The sequence below is a fragment of the Suricata suricatta genome, chromosome 9 (genome assembly GCF_006229205.1).
Source record: "Suricata suricatta isolate VVHF042 chromosome 9, meerkat_22Aug2017_6uvM2_HiC, whole genome shotgun sequence".
NCBI classification, from domain to species: domain Eukaryota; kingdom Metazoa; phylum Chordata; class Mammalia; order Carnivora; family Herpestidae; genus Suricata; species Suricata suricatta.
Window position 1 is genome coordinate 40,841,163 of NC_043708.1, and position 9,869 is coordinate 40,851,031.

A 9,869-nucleotide genomic window follows, 5' to 3' on the forward strand; every position below is an offset into this window, starting at 1 on the left:
TTGTATCACTTTGCACTACACTGCATTGGTTCGGAGCTACCTTGTAAAAGAAGGAAAAAGGAAAAACACAAAACAAAACAGAAAACCAGATACTTGACAGAAGAATCAGGGCCCAAATGACTCCCAAATGAGAACTTGGGAAGCACAGGAGCCCAAGGCCCATTAGTCAAACCCCATTTCAAGCTCTTTTGTTCTGCTGGAGGTGGACGGAGTCAAGGACTGCTTAACACAAGGGGAGCACCAGTCACCATTTGATAGTGTTTCTGGTTATATGGAGATTTTTTTACTCAGTTTTATAGTCACAACACAATTGATTTTTAAAAAAACAAGTTTAACATTTTTATTTATTTTTGAGAGACAGAGTGTGAGTTGGGTAGGGGAAGAGAGAGAAGGAGACACAGAATCTCAAGCAGGCTCCAGGCTCTGAACTGTCGGCACAGAGCCTAATGTGGGGCTCGAACCCATGAACCATGAGATCATGCCCTGAGCTGAAATCAAGAGTTGGATGCTTAACCGACTGAGCCACCAGGTGCCCCCTCCTTCACCTTCAAAGTGAGGAGCTCTCCACCTGAGCAGTTGGCATAGATGTAGCCCAGACCAACACGGGAAGGGGAGGTGTTCTTCAGCTGTCCGGGTAATGGGCCTGCCATGGTCCTCATACTGCATTTGCACCCAACACACATTTTGGCTTTTAAAAAGCAACTTCTGGGGCACCTGGGTGGCTCAGTGGGTTAAGCGGCCGACTTCAGCTCAGGTCATGATCTCACAGTTTGTGGGTTCGAACCCTGCATCAGGCTCTGTGCTAACCATTTGCTCAGAGCCCGGAGCCTGCTTCTGATTCTGTATCTCCCTCTCTCTCTGACTGTCCCCAGCTCACGCTCTGTGTATCTCTCAAAAATAGATAAATGTTAAAAAAATTTGTTTAATAAAAAATTAAAATTAAAAGCAACTTCTGCATCCAAGATTGTCTTCAAATGGGAGACTCTACATTACAGTAAAGACAATTCCATATCGTTAGCTGCAAGATCCAAATAGGTCACCACTCTTCTTTGTGCCCATAGTAAAGCTTCACCAGGAGCCCAATGAGAATTTAAGGACTTTTTTCTTTTTGCTATTCTGAAGACCTAGAACTAATTAGAAACCCACAGTGTTGTCCACAGAGCCTGGGGCAGAAGGGAAGGGTACAGGTAAGATGTCCATTCTTTCAATAAATGCTTACAGGGACCTGTTCCAGGTTCTGGACTGAGTGTTTAGAGGGTGGGGGTGAAAGCAGAATACGACCTGACCCTTCAGGAATTTATCATTTACAACACAATAAAAGACAGAGCTAGGATTCTAGGCTGTCAGGCTGTCCTCACTGGTAAAATGGGATAATAACAGGACTGCCATCGTAGCGTTGCTGCAAGAATTAAATGAGATAACGTATTTAAGAAATTGTACAGAATGTTGACTACAGAGTTACAGCTCATTACGTGTTAGTTATTATCGCTGTAAATAACCGAAAGCAGATAAGAATCACATTGATCATGATAATCTTGAAGATAAGATTCATGAAGATACACGTGTTTTGAACAGCAATATACTTTGGAGAAATGTGGCCTCCTAGAAGATTGGAAGTGTCGCGAAACATTTGACAAGAAGGGAAGCTGTAAGTCCTCCCAGAGTAAGGATTCCTCTTCTCTTCGATGGATCCAACCTCCAGTCCCACCTCTAGACTGGTATGCGTCCCCACTGAGTCTGTGCTGGCCACTCCTTGGGCTCTGGACCTGACTTTGTGGCAGTGTTTCCTAGGGCCCTGCCCTCCAAATGTAAAAACAGTCTTCCTAAAACTTAATCTTCTTGACTCCAACTTCCCTGCTCTGCTGACCACAGGGCAGCCTATGCCAATTTTCCACAATTCAACCTGGATCCTCCTTCAGCCTTAACATTTTTCTTTAAAACTTTTTTTTTTTTCAGTAGCACCTGTGCAGCTCAGTCAGTTAAGTGTCTAGCTCTTAATTTTGGCTCAGGTCACAATCTCACTGTTCTTGGGGTTGAGCCCCACCTTGGGCTCCATGCTGAGCATGGAGCCTGCTTGGGATTCCCCTCCCCTGCTCTCTCTTTCTCTCTCTCTCTCACTCTCTCTCTGTCTTTCCCTCTCTCAAAATAAACAAACATTAAAGGGAAAAAAAAAGTTGTTTCTTGCATGCAGGTGTCTTTCCTGCCCTCTAGAAAAAAGATAAGATCAAAAATGTGACCAGAAGTCTGGGCAGCTATTTTCTCTCTTAGGGATATTTCCACGTGTCTTTTGCTGACCCAGCAAGATCTGCGAGTGGGGGAAGGCTATTAAGAGTTTCTTGTAGGTGGGCTGGACCAGCAGTCACATACTCTAAATCCCTCTGCTTGCCCTCTGGAGCAAACATGATCATTATTAGTTGGATGTCACTTTTTTGGAATGGAGGGGCCCTTGAACTTTTTCCCTGGACCTGGATGTCAAGGACATGTCGTGACAGTGCAGGGAAGACGACAGGTGCCTCCAGCAGCAGCGGTTCAGCCCTGGGCTGTCCCTGTCCAGCACAGCCCCACGACACCCCTGGATAGCGTAGAGCATTGCTGGCAAGGCAGAGTATTAATGAAAACAGAGTGCATGGAAATGGCATCAAATCGCGTAGTGCTTTGGGGTCTATTCTGGGGCTCAACCAGATCTGATTGCCTAATAGACCCACTTGACATAATTGGAAGTGGAAGCCGGCAGTTTCTTTGCTTGTTTGAGACCTGCAGCAGCTGGCATGCAAGATAAAGGGGGGCGGCCTCATCTGGAATACATCTGGGCAAGTGCAGGAAAAGAGGAGCGGTCCCTGCCCCCGGCCAGTGTCCTAGGCTCTGTGCTGCCATCCCCTGTCCTGACCTCCTAGGTGTACACCTCTATGGCCCCAAGGGCCTGACTGATATCTTCACATGGAGCCTGAAGAGAGAAGGCTCTGAAGCCTCTATCATGGCCAGATCTAGGGAAATGCAAAGGTGGCACATCCGGCTTCTTTCTCCATTTTTTTTTAAAGGAGCCCTGAGACTTCTCTGTCAGAACAAGCTCGCCTTTGGCAGGAGTCAGATTTGTCATAGTCCACACTAATTTGAAGCTTTGAGGTTGAAATAGTTCTGCTGCGTTATGGTTAGGAGCACAGGCTTTGAAAGGATCGCCCTACAGTTTACTTGCTGCTGGTACAGGGTAGGGGAGACAACAAATTTGCGATGGATGGCTTGATTGGCACCACGCCAACCCATGCAGCAGTCTAGCATCCAGCCTCCTCAGTGGACGCCTCCCCGCCTTGCTTCCCCAGGAGCAACAGGCAAGGAAGTTGGAAACCCCCAACTTTGGTTACACAGAGCCTATGCATTGCAGCCATCTTGGCTGTGAACTGTTACCACACAGCAATTAATTACTGCTTTCTGCTTGGAGACATTTGAAGTCTAAGCATACAATCCCACAGAGGGTGTTATGCTAGTTAGAGCAAGAAACATCTAGAAGGGACAAAGGTCTGAGGGAGCATTTGGCTGCCTATGAGTTCAGTGCTAGGGACCTAACCTTCCACAGGATAGCTGAGAGAGTCCTGAAAAAGACCCGTGGGAAACTGCACTGTGTTAATAAAGAGAATCGTAGGCCCTTGCCTTGCTTCGGCATGCTTGAACATGCTGACAATATCCAGAACAAGCCATAAGCACTAAGATCAGGCAGCTCGCCAAACTGTTAGCAAGGTTTTGCGTACTGCCCTTGGAACTACTTCAGAAAGAGTATGGGTCCAAGTGGGTATTGTGATGGGAGATTCTTGGTAAATTTCTTCTCGGTAGAACCCTGACAACTTCTGGGTAACATTTTTCCTTCTCGTGAGAGGCAGATGGAATAAACAGATTAAGCCTGTTGTTCTATTATTCTATGGTTCTAAGCAAGATACACCAAAATCTGTATCCTTTACTAGGACACAACTTGGAGCAAGGAAGCAAATTTAAGATTAGCAACGTCTTTGCTTATATCCTTTTGTTTGGTAATCATGCTGATTTGCTTCCTGTTTATATTTTAGAATGGAAGAAAAGAAAGGAAAAGGAAAGAAAAGCAGAAACTTGCCCTATAAGATTGGATATCATCATAGACATAATTTCTGCCCTGAGGAAAGTAATATATGAGGTCAGAGTGGCCAGGAGCTCAGCCACAGGTAACAGGAAGCTTTCTGTCCTCACTACACTTCCAAGGGACCTAAGCCAGACCAGATTTCTTGGGCCCCCTGGACAAAGACTATCTAACAGAGGGCAGGAGCAGTGAGGGTGATAATTCTGCATTGGGTGGCATTGCATTTGATGGGAAAGTAATATCATATAGGAGGGAATGACAGGAAAGGAAAATCTTTTGGGGAGCTCTCTTTATTTGGTGTCCTCTACATTTTGTCTCAAAGCAATTAAAAATAAGTAAAATACAGAGTTTCCCAGAGCAGGGAGACATCCTTGACTTGCACAGAACCCAGGGAAGATGCATTTTACAGCACATCAATGACAATGGGGATTTCTGAACTTGGATGCCAGCATTGGCCAGACTAGCATTTAGTTCAGTTGACCCCTACCACTAGCTGAAGTTTCGCTCTGGACCACGTGGGCCCGCCCTGAGCTTCAGGACATCTGGCTTACCACGCACCTCTCCACCTTGTTTTTATGCCTTCTTAAAAGCTAAAATCTCTCCTTTTCATTTCTGGGTCCACAATTTGAATTTTAAAGGAAGAAGACTCTAAAATGTTTGCTTTTAGTAGACATTAGTAAGAGGAAGCCTTTTGCCTTGGGGGAAAAGTACATGATCTGCAATTTAGACCTATATAGCCTCAGTGACTGTTTAGACCAGAGACCATATATGAAAGGTTAAATTGTAGCATAAATTCTTGAGACAAACTGTGGACCATGGTTAAAATGTAACTTTGTTTTGGCAAAAGAAGGAAAGGAGAAAAGGAAGAAAGAAGGTTTCCTAAAGATGTCTTTAAAAATATTATTATAACCAAAGATTGATATTCTCCTAATGAGAGATAAAATAGAGAAAAACTCCTTGACTTAAGTGAAATTCATTCCCAATCCATCTTAAGAAACTCATGTATGCACTGGCCCTCTTCAGAGTAGCAGGTATGTGATGTTTGGTGTTACTGTTTAATTCAATGATGCACTTGCAGATTTAGGTAGATATAAATTTGATCCAGCTGATCTCATTTAATGGTTTACTTAAAAAAATAGCTTCAATTCAGCCTTTATCCATTTTTCTCACTTCAGCACTTCCACCAAGTAATTCCAGCCACACTGTCACCCTCATGCTCAATGTATGGATAAATATAGAGGGAAATCATCACTGGGAAGAAAATTAACATTTGGGTCATACATCAACTCTGTTGAGTTGGCATCCAAACACATAATTCACATTGCTGAAAAGACTCCAGTGATTGCTTATCCATTACAGATCAATTGCAGAAAAGGCTGTAACATTATTAGAAGCATAATTTAGGAATCCTATAAACATTTAGGATTTAAAACCTCACTTATTGAATAGCCAATGCATAGTAATTAACCCAGGTGTGAAATTAAATTCAACCCTAAGGAATATTTATATACATGTGTTTTTAAATCCTGTTTTGAAGCCTTTCTAAAGAAACTGCATACTAAAGGATCAAAAGGCAGTGTAACCAAACTGACTCCAAACATCCACCATCCTATCCTAAGGAAAATCACCTCACCATTCATCATCTGCTTAATATAAAGCATCCAAACGTATATGTCCATAGCCCAGTAAGAAACTCATTTGTCCAATATTAGGCTGTTTGAATTTTATAATGCACTACCCATTAATATGCAGAGCCATTGAGCATTTGTATTCTTTCCTGTTTGTCTGTAGCTGCTCAGAACCACTCACCATTTCCTGTTTGATCACATAGCACTTGCTGAACTCCCTGAAGGAAATCTGCCTTTCTTTGGTCCAGGTTCCTTATCTGCAAGAGCCATCTAGTTAAGCTGGAGAGTCTCGAGAGTGGGAATGACCCTGGGAAGTCCATCAAAACTAAGACAAGAGTTATCAAATCACAATCCTATTAACAAAGCTAAGAAAAGTCTTCACACAAGAAAAAAAAAATAACAATGGTCTTGCCAGCTCTGATTAAATATTATAGAGTAGATCAAGCTGCAAGTAAGTGTAGAGATCACCTTGCCCACTCTCTGATACCAAACTACATAAAGCCCTCAGTCATTCACATGTAAAGCTTTCTACTATTAGAGAGCAGGAAAATCCACACTTCTCCTATGAAGGTATAGTTTCTGTAGAATTTAAATCCACTACACAAGATTCCTTAAGCTTTGCACAAGGCCAGTTAGGTGTAAAGCAAGAACAAAAGCAGAGATTTCTGGCTGTGAAAATAAGCTTTGTAGCTTTATCTCCTTCTTCCTTTGGATGTAAAGGCTGAAAGGAAGGTTCAGAGTAGAGTTAATAGGCACTTGGCTCAGTCCCTGTCTTGAAGAATGGAGTGTCTTGATGGAAGGCATTCAAAGAAAGGTCCAAGCGCTTTGAGCTCATGAAGCATGGAGATCTCTTGGGAGCTCCTTGTTCTGGCTCCCTGTGGAGCTGCTCCAAGTTGGGGGCTTCAATCTCCCACTTGCAAGTGTAGCACATGTTGGGGGGTGGGCACCTGGGCAGCTCAGTCAGTTAAGCATCCGACTTCAGTTCAGGTCATGATCTCATGGTTTGGGAGTTCCAGTCCCGCATCAGGCTTTGTGCTGACAGCTCAGAGCCTGGAGACTGCTTCACATTCTGTGTCTCCCTCACTCCCTTCTCCCTGCCCCCCAACTCATGCTCTTTTTCGCTCTCTCTCTCTCGCTCTTTCTTTCTCAAAAATGGAGGAGGAGGAGGAGGAGGAGGAGGAGGAGGAGAATGGCACACGTAGCTATTGAGTCCTGCTTTACTCCATTGTCTCTGGGCCCTTACCACCTCCTCTTCTGTCTGTACCCTCTGTCTCAGTGAAGTTTTCTCTGGGTTCTATCAGTGTGAGAAAAGCTTAACTAATCCTTTCTGTGCCTTAAGAGATTAATAAACTGGAGTGCTTGGGTGGCTCAGTCAGTAAAGCATCCGACTTTTGGCTTTGGCTCAGGTCATGATTTCATGGTCTCGTGAGTTGGAGCCTCAGATGGTGCGAAGCCTGCTTGGGATTCTCACCCTCTCCCTCTCTTTTTCTCCCTCCCTCCCCACCCCCCCACATCTCCCCCACTTGTTCTGTCTTTCTCAAAATGAATTAATAAAAAAAATTTTAAGAGATCAATAAACTTATATTCTCATTTCATATCCACCATTCTATTACAAATAGCATCATGTTATCACCTCATACACAGTAATGCATATTCATAACCAGGCTAGAACTGGGGAAGGATCATTCTATGCATTATAGGTAGTCTGGGAGTCCACGTTTTGGTAGGTAAGAACTTTTTAATGTTTTCCACTCTTATGGTTAAGACATTACACCTTACATATAACCGTATGGCTAAGACTAAATTCTGCTTCTCCTCTTTTAATGACATAATTTTTTTCTATCATCCTTATATAAAAATTCTTTCAGCACGTAAACACCTTTTTACTGATAGTCCTTCAGCAAACTGCTTTCCCAGTGGCCCAACTAATGTACACTTTCCTCATGAGTCTTTTTTTACTTAGGTGTAAACTCCTTTAGACAGCAATGTCTATTTTAATGAATGCTGACCAATAGCTAGTAAGGACTCTCCTATCACATGGAGACGTATAGCAATACTTTCTCAGGAGGAGGAGAATACTAGCTAATGCTGAGAGCTTAGCGTATGTCAGGTATTACTCTTAGAGCTCTACATGGAGTCAACAGATAAATTCCTCATGAAGTATTATTTTTTTAAAAAATGTTTTATTTATTTTTGATACAGAGAGAGACAGAGCATGAGAGGGGGAGGAGCAGAGAGGGGAGACACAGAACTGGAAGCAGGCTCCAGGCTCTGAGCTATCTGTCAGCACAGAACCTGACGCGGGGCTCGAACCCACAAACGTGAGATCTGACCTGAGCTGAAATCGGAGGCTCAACTGACTGAGCCACCCAGGCGCCCCCCTCATGAAGTATTATTAACCTCATTTACAGATGAAGAAATTGAGGCATGGAATGGGTAAGTAATCCATGCAGGTTACAAAGTTTGAGAGTGGCTAGTAATAAAAAGAGAAGCAAACGTGTGTAAATCCATTTCTTTGATCTCACTTCCTCAACAAAGGTTCCAACTTCCTTCACAAAGGTTCATATTCTCCACAGATATAGTCTCTTGAAATAAATAATAATAAAGCCAAAGTGGAGGACAGTGCCCTTCTCACTGGTCCATCTCCAAAAAGTCCACCATTTCCAGCATGATTTCTAGTTATCCATTCATTTGCAATCCTTCCTCTGCCCTTAGAAATATGTAAACTGACGGTGTCCAGAAATAAATCTGACTATATTGGTTCAAGTATTTCAATCTTTGTAATTAAACTAGTCTCTAATTGCCAGAGGTAATTTTGTTTGCAGGTACAGTTAAATATGATTCTTTCTTTTTTTTTAAATTTTTTTTATTGCTTTTTATTTTATTTTTGAGAGACAGAGAGAGACAGCTGGAGCAGGGGAGGGTCAGAGAGAGAGGGAGACACAGAATCTGAAGCAGGCTCCAGGCTCTGAGCTGTCAGCACAGAGCCCGACGCGGGGCTCGAACCCACGAATTGTGAGATCTGACCTGAGCCGAAGCCAGATGCTTAACGGACTGAGCCACCCAGGCACCCCAAATATGATTCTTTCTTACGAGTCTCTCTGCCACAGAGTAAATTGTGTGTAAAGAACAAAGGGAGTAAGTAGGAAAAAATTAAGCTTGGTTATCTTTTTAAATGAACTCTATTGGCTAGTGAGACTTTCTAAATCCACGTGAGCCCCTTAGCAAATAGATTTGGCAAAAATAAAAAAGTAAAAAATATATTTCTCTGAACTTCTCTATAGGGAAATGATGAAAACATAAGTAATCTGTGATCATGAGCAATTAATCCTTGAATGTGAGTGTTGTTTCTAAATTTGAAAAATAAAATAAAAATCACCACTAATCTCACCATTCAAAAATCACCAGTAATCTCACCATTCAAAAATCACTACTTGACATTTCAGCACATTTTCTTCCCGTCTTTTTTGCCTATTTTGAAAACATGGCTAAGAAGCTATCTTTGAGGGGTGCTGGATGGCTCAGTCAGTTAAGCATCCAACTCTTACTCTTGGCTCAGGTCATGATCTCATGGTTCATGTGATTAAGCCCCACGTCTGGATCTGTGCTGACACTCCAGAACCTGCTTGGGACTCTCTCTCTCTGCCCCTTCCTGTCTCTCAAAATAAATAAACAAAAAAATTTGTTGAATAAGCTGTCTTTGAGAACTCAAGGTTTCTTTGAACCATTTATTCAAGTTTATCCCTGAGTATTTACTCAAAAAAAGAGCAAACACTCATTCAGAAAGGTACATGCACCCTATGCTTATTAATAGCAGCATTATTTACAAGCCAAGATATAAAAGCAGCCTAAGTGTCCATCCATAGAGGAATGGGTAAATAAGATGCGGTACACACACACACACACACACACACACACACACACACACACTACAATATTATTTAGGCATAAAAAAGAATGAGATCTACAATCTTGGGGTGCCTGGGAGGCTCAGTCGGTTAAGCATCTGACTTCGACTCAGGTCACGATCTCACGGTGCATGAGTTTGAGGACTGCATCAAGGTCTATGCTGAAAGCTCAGACCCTGGAGCCTGCTTCAGATTCTGTGTCTCCCTCCCTCTTTGGCCTTCCCCCTCCCT

The 9,869-nt window shown here is 42.9% G+C and overlaps 1 long non-coding RNA gene across 1 annotated transcript in view; it reads right to left on the reverse strand.

The window, feature by feature from the left end:
* LOC115302723 overlaps nucleotides 1-9,869 on the reverse strand; it is a 78,402-nt gene that overhangs the window by 51,014 nt on the left and 17,519 nt on the right. The window lies entirely within an intron of this gene.